The sequence below is a fragment of the Cygnus olor genome (genome assembly GCF_009769625.2).
Source record: "Cygnus olor isolate bCygOlo1 chromosome W unlocalized genomic scaffold, bCygOlo1.pri.v2 SUPER_W7, whole genome shotgun sequence".
Taxonomy (NCBI): domain Eukaryota; kingdom Metazoa; phylum Chordata; class Aves; order Anseriformes; family Anatidae; genus Cygnus; species Cygnus olor.
The window spans coordinates 205974-220518 of NW_024429078.1; the positions used below are offsets into that span (position 1 = coordinate 205974).

Genomic DNA, 14545 nt, shown 5'->3' on the forward strand with positions numbered 1-14545 from the left:
TTCCCCCAGTGTTTTCTACACTGTTTCCATTTTTTTCAAGTGCTGTTGCATGCAACACTGAGAATGGATTATTCCTTGTTATGAATTTATACAGTGCCCCAAGGGTCCCTTGATTTGTACTGTAGAGCATCTCATGAATAAATCACAGCTGGGACCTGAGAGCTATGAAGTGAGGCTGAGCAGTTCACTCTCTTCTAGATGAACTATGAACAGGGGACTCCAGTGATATACAGAGAGAAAGGCTCACTTCTGAGGGGAAAGGGTTACAGGAGTCTCTTCTTAAGAGACCAGCTGAGAAAGTGTTCAAAAATAATGTGTATTTCCAGCCTTTTCCTTTGAGTAAATAGCACCCCCCAAATATACATAATTGTCTGCAAACCAGCCTCTAAAGTTAAGGCAATAAATACCTACTGCAGAAGGCTGAAATGACAGTCAGCCATTTCCTTTCCATACACGTGCTCATCAGTGTATAACCAAGGAGCCTGGCTGAGCCAAGGTGGGTGCCCTCAGAAATGTGGGAGAAAGCCTGCTGCTGGGGCAATGATATGAGTGTTGATGGCAGAGGCTTGGATCTGCTTCCTGCCTGTGAGAAAGCCCAGAAAAGCATAAAGCCACTCTGCTGAGCCGCATCCCAACACAAAGCACAAGCTAGCAAGCAATAAAAAAATAACTCATTTTGAGGGCTCTTCACACAACCTCTAAGTTGCACAGCTTCTAAACACAAACTAATGGAAGATTACTCTCAGAAGACATACCCTAAGTGCTATATACCAAAGCAGTGTGGCAACGGGAGATGAGCGAGTTCTTCGTCTTCCTGGGTCTTCTTGGTGTGTAACATTACATCCTTATTTAATCTCTCTGTCTCCTCTCTCTAAAGGGTCTCTAAACTCTTGAGGACATGTACTGTCTCTGCGCACAACTGAGCTTGGTTGTCTTCTTCAAGTATTGATTTTACTGCAGGCATTCCCTGCTAACGTCTCACAGAGAAATGGAGCTGCAGAAGGCCAAAACCAGTACATAATTCCCTGAAAAAAGGGTCTACTCAGTAAGACTGAAGTCATGCTTTCTACAGCAGCTGTTAAATATCATAGGAAAGGAAGTGGCACCTCTCAGCAAAGTGTTCCTAGTTATGGCTGTAGTTACTTTTGTAGTTACAATCTATGTAGTTACATAGATTGCTGTACTGTAGTCACCACCCCTTTGCTAATAGCAGGACCAGGTGAACCAGGACAGATAGCTAGAAAGACAAATAGTGGATTTCTGGTTTGTTTGCTTGTTTGTTTGTCCATTTGTTTGCATCACTGTTAATTATAGGAGGGGTTTCTGCCAGCACTGGGAGTGAGGTTATATTTTACAATACTGGTAGTCAGTGCAGCTGGCATAGTCTTCATTCCCTCCTTCTCCAGGGAGATAGGTATTCACAAACCAGCTTGGAGAAGGAGCAAGAAACTGAATTCAAGCCTCTGATATTTCAGATGCTAACAGCTTATGCAAATATCTATCTCACTGAATGGAAAGGCGAAGTAGAAGGCTCTCAGCTAAAGAATTTCCCTGCATCCTCCCCTCTAAAAGATGGCAAAAGGGTAACCCAGGGTTTCTGCTTTGGAAAGGGCTTTTGATGAATGCCAGGGAGCTTAAAAAGGGAAATAAATAAACAAACAAACAAACAAACAAATAAATAAATAAAAATCATCTTGGCGATACATTAAAATGAGTGTCAGGCCCATGTGTTGAATATATTCTGGCACCACTAGTATCCTCACTCATGATGTTTCCATGAAAACATAAAGATCAAGGAAAGAAAAAGGAATAACAACAACATATTTCATTGTGTTGCTGATAAAGTCATTAGAGAAAACAAGAAAATGGCTTTTTGATGCTGATGCTGCATAAACATGTTTTCTGAAGGAAAATGTTTTCACATTACCCTAAGAGGTGACAAAGAGGAGAGATTAAACTCCCAGGCCTCCCACACTGAGGGGGGATTTCCTTTAGCACCCTTTATAAAGGGGTGAATGGCTTGGGTAAATGACAACAGAGGTGTGTAAAGGGGTAAAATAATCCCTTGTCTGCAGGAAGTACAGAACAGTGAGGGGAATGACTCACGGAGGCCAGGAAAAAAGCACGGTTTGTGGAAGGAGCTACAGTCAATCTGAGCTGAGCTGAGCATTTCATCTGGAACGGTTACTTCAGCAAGAAAGTCTATTTTATCATAATGATACTGGGACATCAGAGAACTTGCTTCTGATCCCGAGAGTCACACAAACATACCTATCGTCCTCTGTTGGGAAAGGCTGGGTTCTAATCCAGAATTCCCATTTCCATATGGTCTCCATGCAGGCATGGACTGAGGCCAAGGTCTGCAGTTCCCATGTCAGGTTGCATCCAAGAATTCTTTGTGCTTGAGCTCAATCTACAGACAAACTAGTAGTGCGAAGACCAGGTGTCCCAGTGACCAGTGTGTTAAAAACCACCCTTGAAACAGTGATTCAAAACAAGGCCAATTATTTAATGTTATGTAGGCTCCCTCTAGCTTTATGTATCTCATCTCTTTTCATTCTGAAATAGAGACCAGTATTGTGACCTATGGAATATGGAATAAAGTTGCTTAATAGTTTCTTTGTAAATTGTGTGTTTGTGCAGCAGCTGTTGCTTAATGCATGTGCTGCAAAAAGAGCATCTCGGCATACCTCCACACAATAAAATCTTGTCATTCCCCTGTTTTGACTCCATAGATTGCATGTTCAGTACATTGTGGACATAACAGGTGAGTCCTACAACATGGTTAAGCTGTCTCTCTTACATTACATTAGATCATACCACATCATGATGTAGGTGTGACATTTCTCATACTACATCTAGTTTGCTTAGAGCTATGTTGAACATTCTCCAAACAACACTAGGAATGGTGGAAACTCATACTGAGAAAGGTGACATATTTTAGAGTTTATTACCAAACTTAGATTCTCAATAGCAACCAGAATGCACATGCACACACATATACACACATGAAATAACATGATAAAAATTAGTCTTCATTTCTCAACAAGTAGACCCAATTCTGAGCTACACTGAGTAACTCCAAGGCAAGGTTAAAAAAAAAAAAAAAAAAAGCTATCAAAGCATTGGTTGGCCAATTAAACTCAAACAGACACTTTTTGTTTGGCTGAGAGAATGAGATGTGGATGGGGTGAGGTTGAAGGAACTCTTTTAGGGGATCCTAAAAGAATTGATCTCATTAACTCTTCCATGGGGGACAGAAGTTTTCTGTGTTAGGTTAGCTGATGCCCACAGTCCATGCCAGAAGTAACCTCTTTGCCACCTACAGCTAGCAGGCTCTTTAGACCTTTGAAGGCACAAATTAGCTCTGTCACTTTATAGGGGCTGTAGGAACAACTTTTCTTCAAAGGCATTTTACGATTTACTTTTTTTTTTCCCAAATCAAGCTTTACTTTCCTTTCTCTTCGTGTTTTTTTTTTTTTTTTTTTCCTCTCTTCAACCTCAATTTGAAGGTCTGACAGCTCACATCTGTAATGGGTTTTCCTGCCGGACAGCTTTATAATTTAATTGGGACTGCAGAGTTCTGAAAGCATGCCAGATATGTCGTCATTAAACAGCAAAGCCTTCATTAGAGCCCAAGTTGTAAGTGCATGTGTATGTTTTCAGAGGAACTTTCCCATTAATGGCTACTAGGTGTCCAAGAGCAAAGATCATTGTCTCTTTTGTATCTGGCCTTTAAATAAAGGATTTTACCTACTGAATCAAAATATTTTCCTTTGTCCCACTATGTTCTCCATCGTAATAGGACTTGCTGATATCATTTGGTTTCTGAAGTGATGCTTGATATGACATGAAACTATTCTCCAAATGCTAATTGTCCTTGGGTTGCATTATTTATGCAGGAGAAGCAAAAGTGGGATGTTCCACACATTTTTTACCCCTCGTAAGTATTTCTTTGAAGCTTCAACATGATAGAACATCTCCCTTCTTACTGTACAGGGCTGAGTTGTAGCATTTATTCACAAAAGATTAATTTTATTTATTTATTTATTTAAAAAGAAGGATGAATGCCTAATGGTGTGTAATGTGAGAATGCCTGAATCTGGATTCTGCATAAAACTCAAGATTCATTGTTGCAAATTATTTAAAATCTCTATAATTTAGTGTATGAATGGGAAATAAGAACAGCTATGTTACACTATCTTTTGGAACTGTTTTGAGAATAAAATTCATATGTAAGTTAAAGATCCTTGAACAAAAAATATCTTTAGGTACAAAGAAATTATATGCTTCTGTAGAATAATCAGGGTAGATAAGTCCCTAAAGAGACCTCATGTGAACTGATTAACTCATTTTTCGTGGGGTTGTTGTTTTTCTTTTACTCAGATATAGAGATTTTTAAATAAAGCTACCAGGTTGTCCTCTACCTGTCTTTTTTTTCTTTTTTTTTTTTCTTTTTTTTTTTTTCTTTTTTTTTTTCTTCACAGAATCACAGAACCACAGAATTGTAGGGGTTGGAAGGGACTTCGAAAGATCATCATGTCCAACTCCCCTGCCAAAGCAGGTTCCTTAGAGCAGGCTGCCCAGGTAGGCGTCCAGACGGGCCTTGAATATCCTATATACTCCACATATATATACAATATATACTCCACAACCTTCCTGGGCAGCCTGTTCCAGTGCTCCGTCACCCTCACCGTGAAGAAGTTCTTTCGCAGGTTGGTGCGGAACTTCCTGTGCTCCATTTTGTGGCCATTACCCCTTGTCCTGTCCCCACAAACCACTGAAAAGAGGTTGGCCAAATCCCTCTGTCTCCCACACCTCAGGTATTTATACACATTGATGAGATCCCCTCTCAGTCTTCTTTTCTCCAGGCTGAACAGACCCAGGTCTCTCAGCCTTTCCTCATAGGGAAGATGCTCCAGGCCCCGTATCATCTTTGTGGCCCTCCGCTGGACTCTTTCCAGGAGATCCCTGTCTTTTTTGTACCGGAGCCCAGAACTGGACACAGTACTCCAGGTGAGGCCTGACCAGGGCAGAGTAGAGGGGCAGGATCACCTCCCTTGACCCCTTTTAAAACACCTCAGGATCCCATTGGCCCTCTTGGCCACCAGGGCACACTGCTGGCTCATGGTCAACCTGTCGTCCACCAGGACCCCCAGGTCCTTCTCCTCAGAGCTCCTCTCCAGCAGGTCGTCCCCCAGCCTGTACTGATACATGTGGTTGTTCCTGCCCAGGTGCAGGACTCTACACTTGCTCTTGTTAAACCTCATTTGGTTTCTTCCTGCCCAGCTCTCCAGCCTGTCCAGGTCTCGATGAATGGCAGCACAGCCTTCTGGCGTGTCAGCCACTCCTCCCAGCTTTGTGTCATCGGCATACTTGCTGAGGGCAGACACTATTCCCTCATCAAGGTCATCGATGAAGATGTTGAACAGGACCGGACCCAGCACCGACCCCTGGGGAACACCGCTAGTCACAGGCCTCCAGCCGGACTCTGCGCCGCCGATCACCACCCTCTGATCTCGGCCAGTCAGCCAGTTCTCAACCCACCTTACCGTCCACTCCTCTATCCCACACTTTCTCACCTTTGCTAGCGGGATGTCATGGGAGACAGTATCGAAAGCCTTGCTGAAGTCAAGGTAGATGACATCCACTGCTCTCCCCCCATCTACCCAGCTGGTGATGCCATCATAGAAGGCAACGAGGTTGTTTGAGCACGACTTCCCCTTGGTGAATCCATGATGACTACTCCTCATAACATTCTTCTCTTCCAATTGCTTGGAGATGGCATCCAGAACAAGCTGTTCCAACACCTTTCCAGGGACAGAGGTGAGACTGACTGGCCTGTAGTTTCCCGGATCCTCCTTCTTGCCCTTCTTGAAGACCGGAGTGACATTGGCTATCCTCCAATCTTCAGGCACCTCTCCTGTTCTCCAGGCCCTTTCAAAGATGATAGAGAGCGGTTTGGCGATCACCTCTGCCAACTCCCTTAGCACACGTGGATGCATCCCATCAGGGCCCATGGATTTGTGTGCATTGAGCCCACTCAGACACTCCCGAACCACTCCCTTGTCAACCTGGGGGGAGCCCTCCATTTCCCCGACTCTTTCTCCTCCCTCCAGGGTCCAGGAGTCCCGGGGTGGGTCTTTGAAGCAAAGACCAAAGCAAAGAAGGCATTCAGTACCTCCGCCCTCTCAGCATCCCCCGTTACCAGGACACCCCCCTCGTTCTGCAGGGGACCCACATTATCCCTAGTCTTCCTTTTACTGTTTACACACTTAAAAAAAAAACAACTTCTTATTATCCTTTATCTCTTTTGCAACTTCATCTCCAGGTGGGCTTTAGGCTTCCTCGTCGCATCCCTGCAGGCCCTGACAACACTCCTATACTCCTCCCAAGAGGACAGGCCCTTTTCCCACATTTCATAGACCTTCTTCTTCCTTTTGATCTTGTCAATGAGCTCCTTACTCATCCACTCAGGTCTCCTGCCCCCCCTCCCCCATTTCCTACTCTTAGGGATGCACCACCGATCCTGAGTTTGGAAGAAGTGCTGTTTAAATGTTGCCCAGCTCTCACAAGCACCCTTGCCTTCTAGTAATCTAGCCCATGAGATATCCCCAAGCAGGTCCCGGAAGAGGTCAAAGTTGGCTCTCTGAAAATCTAGGGTAGCAATCCTACTTTTAGCCTTACTTCTTCCACCAAGTTCCATCTTGAACTCCACCATCTCATGGTCGCTGCATCCCAAGCTGCCCCCAACCTTCACATCCCTAACAAGCCCATCCCTGTTGGTAAGAACAAGGTCCAGAAGCATCCCCCTCCTCGTCTGCTCCTCTACCACCTGCGTCAGAAAATTATCTTCAACGCATTGTAGGAACCGTTTGGACTGCGCGTGCCTGGCCGAGTTGCTTACCCAACAGATGTCTGGATAATTGAAGTCCCCCATGAGAACCAGTGCCCGGGATCACGAGGCTACTACCAGCTGTTTGTAGAAGGCCTTGTCTACCTCCTCCTCCTGATCTGGTGACCTGTAGAACACCCCCACAACAGTGTCACCCATACCAGCCTGCCCCTTAATTCTCACCCACAAGCTCTCCACTTGTCCTTCACCCTCCCCCCGGTGGAGCTGGGTACACTCTAATTGCTCCCTCACATAAAGGGCAACTCCTCCCCCTCACTTCCCCAGCCTGTCTTTCCTAAAAAGGACATAGCTCTCCATGACAGCATTCCAGTCATGCGAGCTGTCCCACCACATCTCCGTGATAACAATGAGATCATGGCCCTGCGACCGTACACAGATCTCGAGCTCATCCTGTTTATTTCCCATGCTTCGCTCATTGGTATACAGGCACTTTAGGGAAGCAGCAGGCGCAGTTACCCCTGGAGGGATGCAAGAAGAAGATTCTGGACAGGGTATCGGGATCATTACCTTCTGTGAGGAGCCCTCGGTTGATCCCATGGGACAACTCAGAGGTTTTTCCCTACTATCTTCAACAGTGACAGCAGAGACAGCTTCCCCCAGCCCTTCTCTGTCACTTTTAGCTCCCCTCTCTTCCCCCATCAAACCTAGTTTAAAGCCCTGGTAATCAGCCCAGAGAGCTTGCTCCCCAATACACTTGTGCCCCACTGCTTAGTTGGAGTCCGTCAGCAGACCACATACCCGGCTTCTCAAAGGACTGCCCAAGATCAAAATACCCAAAGCCTTGGTCCAGACACCACCCCCTCAGCCAGTCGTTCACCTGTCCCATTCTCCTCCTTCTTTCTGGGTCCCGGTCACCCATCGGGAGGACAGATGAGAACACTACTTGCACCCCCGATCCCTTCAACATCCTTCCCAGGGATGCAAAGTCCTTTTTAATATCCCTCATTTTTCTTGTCGCAGCTTCCCGGGACCCAGCCTGAATGACTATAAGAGGATAGCAGTCCTCTGGTTTAATGACCTGCGGCAGAGCCTTCCTAACGTCTCTGACACGTGCTCCAGGAAGACAACACACCTCTCTGGAGAGGTTATCCGGGCAGCAAACAGGAGCTTCAGTGCCCCCCAGCAAGGAGTCTCCGATCACTAAGACTCTCCACCCTTTTTTTGTGGTTCTGGTTTTGATGCAGCGCTCCGTCCAGCCCCGCTCCCTATGCTTGGTACTTCCCTTGACCTTGACATGCTTCTCGGGACCCGGGTTCTGACTACTGCCCAGACCCTCAACCTCCTCCTTTTCCTGCCCGAGAGCCTCGAATCTGTTACCCAGGGACACCGTGGGGGTTGGTGGCACCGTGGGTGTTGGGGGCAGATGCCTCCTTCTGCTTCAAGCTGAGACGAGGGTCCAGCCCCTTTCCTCTCGTGGGCAGTCGAGCCCTCTGTCCTGCAGGTGAGCAGCTGGGTCAGCTACTACCCCTTGCAGGGCTTTAGGAGGGGGCTGCTGGGCCTCAGTAGGGGCAGGTTGACACCTCCTATCTGTCTCCCTCAGAGACTCCCAGGAGCCCCTCAGGCTGACGATTTCTCTCTGCAGCCCAGCCACCTGCTCAAGCAGTTCCTTGAGCAGGGCACACCTGCACCCATGAAAGCCCTCTCTTCCCTCAGGACCCAGGGGGGGCATTTTCATAAACTGCTTGTCAAAACTGCATGCATGTGTGAAAATCTATCAATTCTAATAAAATGTCATAAAGAAGTCTCAGAAGATTGTTCTGATGAGCTCGTAATGGAACAGAATTTTGAGATATTTCCATTTCAGTACAACCTTGTTTTGTATCATTCTAAAACTGCTTATAATGTATAAAATCAAACATGAACATTGCAATGAAACATTTCACTGTCTTTGAAAAAAGCAAGTTTCAAATAAAATCATTATTATTTTATTTTGGACTCTCATTCCAAGTAAATTTCATATTTGTTATATTATTATTATTCAGTTAAAAAGAGTGGAAACTATGGAGATAATGTAATTTTCTGTGAAACAGAAAGCCCATTTCCAGCCATACTCTACTTTTAAAGCTAGATTGGTCAAAATGTGAGTGGACAGTTTTGTAGGTACATGGAGTAGGGTACGTATCATCTACATTTAGACATCAAAAGTTGCATGTTTACCTCTGAGAAAGTACTGAGACTATCTCTGTGATCAGTGGAGAAAATAGGTGTCTCCAGAAGATTCACCTCATGAATCTTAGACTACAAAGAGGTTCTGGTGAGAGGAATCTCAGATTTAGTGTTAGACGTTCTACTACCATTCTCTTTCCTACAAAGAAACGATAAAATTCAGAAAGATTTTGCTTTATTCAGCATGTAAGACAGGAAGTGTTCTGGGTATTTTACTTTGGTTCTTTTTTCATTATACTTCTCAAAACTTAACATTTTTTACATTGCTTTATTCCTGAGTACCCAGTGCTGTTGTGCTGGACCAGAACCCACACTCTGCTTGGTACCATATAACAGAAATCATGCCATTGTTACCCTGTTGCTTAAAGCGTACAATGCCAGATAACCGCATGAATTGCCCGGCAACAGTGTCAGTTTCAGAAGCGACAGATTTAGTTTTACCAGTTAGTATATATTAAATACAAATGAAAATGTCACTCCTATCCTTAGCCAACAGAGCGGGCAGAACAAGAGTCCCTGTGTAGAAGACAACGAGTTCTTCCCTCCTCCTCTAGCATGACCCTGATTCTGACCTCAGTTATAATAATACAGATCTGCCCTGTGATGATTTTGGATTCACATAACAGCACATAAAAACATATTTGTTAATAAAAGCATGTGTGATTCACAACGATGAAAAATATGCTCTGTTGCTATCGTTGCCACTGTCCTTTTCCTCTTTTCTTCTCTTTTCTGTATTATCTCCTTTTCTTCTTTCTCAGTCCAGTTCTGATTTACATCATTGCAATTACATGCTGCTACTAATAATTCCAATAACCTGTCTAACAATACAACAAAAATTATTAGTCACAAAATGCTGCTCAACACAAGGGGGAATATACTTTCTTTTAAGGATTTTTTTGAAAAGTTGTTTTTAGAAGGCTATCTTGGTAATGACACCTTTGCCTCATCCCCTGAGGAAACTAACAAAAGGAGGAAGAAGAAGAAGAAGAAGACAAATGCCTACACAACAGAAGAATGAAAATACAAAAAGGAAATCCAATACTGTGCATTAAATCACAAATAGAAACAGTGAGTAAAGTGCTGGGTTTATCACTGACTGGAATGAAAAAAGATTACCCAACAAATCTATCCCTTCTGTTGATGCAGCGCTTTTCATAGCCCTGTACCAGAAATTAATCTGGACCTACAAAATTACTTACATAAAAGGAACACTAACAGGAAAACCAACAAGCCACTTCAGGATGGAATAGCTTCTTTCTTTTATATCTACATAAATGCCAAGATTAAACTTCTCCCATCATATTTACACTTGGCATTTGTTGTAGGTAGTAGCACTTTTAACCTTTCCATTCTGCAGAGAACAGATTGTAATGATGGGTGAGGTGTCCTAAAAACACCTGAAAAAAAAAGACTTTTTAAGAAGTCTGATCCTTTTAACAAGTATGAAGCACTTTGCAAATTTGGCGCACAATGCCATAATAAATTGATCTGTCTACAGGATCACAGAATCATAGAATCATTTAGGTTAGAAAAGACCCATAAGATCATCAAGTCCAAACATCAACCTAACACTACCAAGCCTCCACTAAATCATGTCCCTAAGTGCCACATCCACACATCTCTTAAATACATTCAGGATGGAAATTTTACCACTTCCCTGGGCAGCCTGGTCTTTGGCTCATAGCATCGAAGTATGAGAGATTTCCTAAAAAGAACTGGTGAGAGGTGAATTCCTATTCTGTCAAAACCTCTTCTGGTCATTTCAGATGTTTTGCTCAAAATGCCTTAGAAACTTGCTTCACAGCTTTGTGTGACGATATTTTGGCATGTTGGAGTCCAACAAACTGAGTATCCTCTCTCTAATACTGACAATTGGTGGATGACAAGGTAAACATATAGTGGCATTTTGTCAGTACACTCCTCCAGCTTCCAATACTAACTGCAACTTGCAGTGCAGAGATTTCTAATATAAGAGGTTGCCTTTTTGTGCATTAGCTTTGATGGCTTATTCTTTTGTGAAGGGCCTTTTCTGAACCTATACAGATATTTCAACTCCAAATGATCCTGCAGCATGGAGTTCCACAGCTCAGCAAGCTTTTAGTTTTTATAATCAAAATACCCTTCATTTGTTAGACTTGAGTTTGCCTTATACTGGTTTAATTTGATGTTCTCTGTTTTTTGTTTCAAAATGGTTCATCAGATGAGCATAAGGCTTGTCATGGTTTTGCTGGCGTGGCGTTAATTTTCTTCATAGAGACTCATATGATGCTGTGTGTTGGATTTTTTGATGAACATAGTGGTGATATTTGTTAGTTGTTGCAAAGCAGTGCTCACACAGAGCCATGGATATTTCAGCTCCTCATGCTGCCCTGACAGTGAGGAGGCTGAGGGTGTACAAGGAACTGGGAGGGGACATAGTCAGGACAGCTGGCCCAAACTGGCCAAAGGGATATTCCATAGCACATGATGACATGCTCATCAATAAAAGGTGAGGTAATTGAGGAGGAAGGAGGGGGCATTCGGAGTAATAGTGTTTGACCCCCAAAGACTGTTATGCATGGTGATTCCTGCTTTCCTGGAAGTGGCTTAACATCTGTCTGCCAATACAAAAAAAAAAAAAAAAAAAGGCAAATAATTCCTTGTTTTGCTTTGCTTGCATGCACAGCTTTCACTTTACTTATTAAACTGTCTTTAGTTCAGCCAATGAGTTCTCTCATTTTTACCTTTCTGATTATCTCCCCCATCCCACCCGGGGAGAGTGAGAAAGTGGCCGTGTGGTGCTCAGTTGTCTGCCAGGGTTAAGCCACAACACTGTAGAGCATAAAGTCTGGAAATTGTGTTTACCTCCATATCTTTTGGATCGGGTTTATTCTAATTTCCTCAATAGTATCTCAGATTTAGGAAAGAACTCAGTACTTACCATTTGTTGTTTGTAAGACTGACTCTTCAGAGAGGCAGACACTAGCCGAGGAATAGCACCATGCTTAAACAAGTGAAAACTGGGGGCAGATCTGCAGCAGTGAACATGAGACAGTGGAGTTTAGGACCCTGAGAGTAAGTAACAAGGAATAAGCAGAAGGATCACAAGCCTAGACTTGAGGTAGGCAGACTTTGATCTGTTCAGGGACCTACTTGGAAGAATTTCATAGGGTACAGCCCTGGAGTGAAGGTGGGTCCAGGAGACCTGGTTGATTTTCAAGGGTCATCTCTTCCAAGATCTAGCATGGTCCATCCCAGCTAGCAGGAAATCAAGCAAAGGTGGCAGGACACCTGCATGGATATCAGAGGCTTCTGACAAAACTCAGATATGGAAAGCAAGTGTACAACTTGTGCATGCAGGGTCAGGCAGCCTGTGAGGAACATAGAGAGTATGCATCAGAGTGAAACCACTCTCAAATAATATTTGAAGGGTCATGGTGTCTGGGGGAGGTTCCTGAGGAAGCCTCAGGGAGCTGCAGGCTGGTCAGCCTCACATCTGTTCCTGGGGAGCAAATAATCCTGAAAACAGTCACGTGAAGGACAAGAAGTTGACTGGAAGTAGTCAGCATGGATTTACAAAGGAGAAATCATGCCTGACAAACCTGATAATCTCCTGTGATTTAAAAAAAAAATAAAATAAAAAAATTTGCTTGGTGGATGAGGAGAGAGCTGTGGATGTTGTTTATCTTGACTTTAGCAATATTTTTGACACTGTCTCACATAACATCCTCATTGATAAACTGAAGAAGTATGAGCTGCTTAAAGAGACAATGAAGTTTCTGAAAACTGGCTAAACTGCTGCTCTGAAAGTATTTGTGATCAGTGAAGTCCATGGAGGCCAGTTAGTAGTGGACTATACCACTATACCCATCAATAATGGGGTCAGTACTGCTTAAAATCTCATTTAATTGAATGATGGGACAGTGCACTCTCAGAAAGTTTGCCCATGATAGAAAACTCGGAGAGTGGCTGATACAACAGACAGGTGTCCTGCCATTCAGCAGGACTTTAACAGGCTGGAGAAATAGGCTGACAACAATCTTATGAAGTTCAGAAAGGTGAAGAGCAAAGTCCTGCACCTGGGAAGGAACAGCTTCATGTAGCAGTACAGGCTGAAGATCAATTGGTTGCAAAGCATCTTTGCAGAGAAGGACTTGGGGGTCTTAGTATATAGCAAGTTGAACATGAGCTGGCTATGTGCCTTTCAGCAAACACCAAGAGCATGCAGGAATGCATTAGGAAAAATATCACAAGCAGGTTGGGGGAGATGATCCTTCCTATCTACTCAAAACTGATCTTCTTGGGTACTGGGTCCAGTTCTGGTCTCCCCAGTACAAGAAAGATATGTACATACCAGACCAAGTCCTGCAAATAGTCACAGAGAAGATGAAGGGACTGGAGCATCTGTTATACCAAGAGATGCTGAGAGAACTGTGTTTGTTCAGCCTGGAGAAGAGAAGGCTTAAGGGGATCTAATTAATGTGTATCAATATCTTAGGGGAAATACAGGAAACTCCATTAAAAAAAAAAAAGGGAGAAGGAGAAGGAGAAGGAGAAGGAGAAGGAGAAGAAATTTTAATGGTGAGGGTGGTTTAACTCTGCAACAAGTTGCCCAGAGAAATCATGGAGTTTCCATCCATGGACATACTCAAACCCCCTCTGGACACAACTATGAGAAATTAGCTGGGGTGACCCTGGTTTGAGCAGGTGGGTTGGACTGGGCAGTCTCCAGAGGTCCCTCCCAACCTCAGAAATGCTGTGATTCTGTGAAGCTTCCAAGCGAGTAGGGGTTTATGCTACCAATTTATTTTCTATCTCAGGCATAGGTTAAGGGGCTGGGCAGGGGATAAACAGACCACATAATATGCTCTGGAGTGTTATTAATTCCCAGTTCATAAATGTTAATGACTTGCCTGCTCATGGCTAATCCAGACAGAGGAAAGTGGTTCTGAGATTAGAAGATAAATCCTTACCTTCATGGCAAGCCCAAAGGACTCTGAAGCATTTGGGAAAATGACATGTTAGCATCAGCACCAATTCTACATCAAGATGCACCAGCACAGATTTACATTCCTGAGAGGCCCATTTATCACATGATCTGTGCTGCAAGATCCCACTTTGCATAGATTTTCCACAAAAGTTCAAGCTATGTTAAGGCTGAGAATGTAAAGAGGAAAAATATCAGGAAAGACTCGGAGAGATAAAAGGACAGATACCTCCTGTCCCTGTTCCCCCACTGACCATTTCAAATCCTTTCACTTGATATTTTACCAATATGAACTACATTCTTGCAGTCCTTCAGACAGGCCTTCATATGGACCAGGACAGTCTGGAAGACAGCTAGGTTTTATAATCTTCCCTAAGAAATCTAAGAAGCATAATTGATTAAAAAAAAAGTATTCTGGTAAACAGATGTGAAACTACTAATGTCTCAATATACATTTAAGTAATAAATATATATGGGTCATTTTAACCAAGAAA

At 43.6% G+C, this 14545-nt stretch overlaps 1 long non-coding RNA gene across 1 annotated transcript in view; it reads left to right on the forward strand.

Annotated features, from left to right (window-relative positions):
* LOC121063010 overlaps positions 1 to 14545 on the forward strand; it is a 257279-nt gene that overhangs the window by 170420 nt on the left and 72314 nt on the right. The window contains exon 2 of the long non-coding RNA XR_005815785.1: positions 4409 to 4415. This is a non-coding gene — a long non-coding RNA (uncharacterized LOC121063010). The remainder of the gene's footprint in view (positions 1 to 4408; positions 4416 to 14545) is intronic.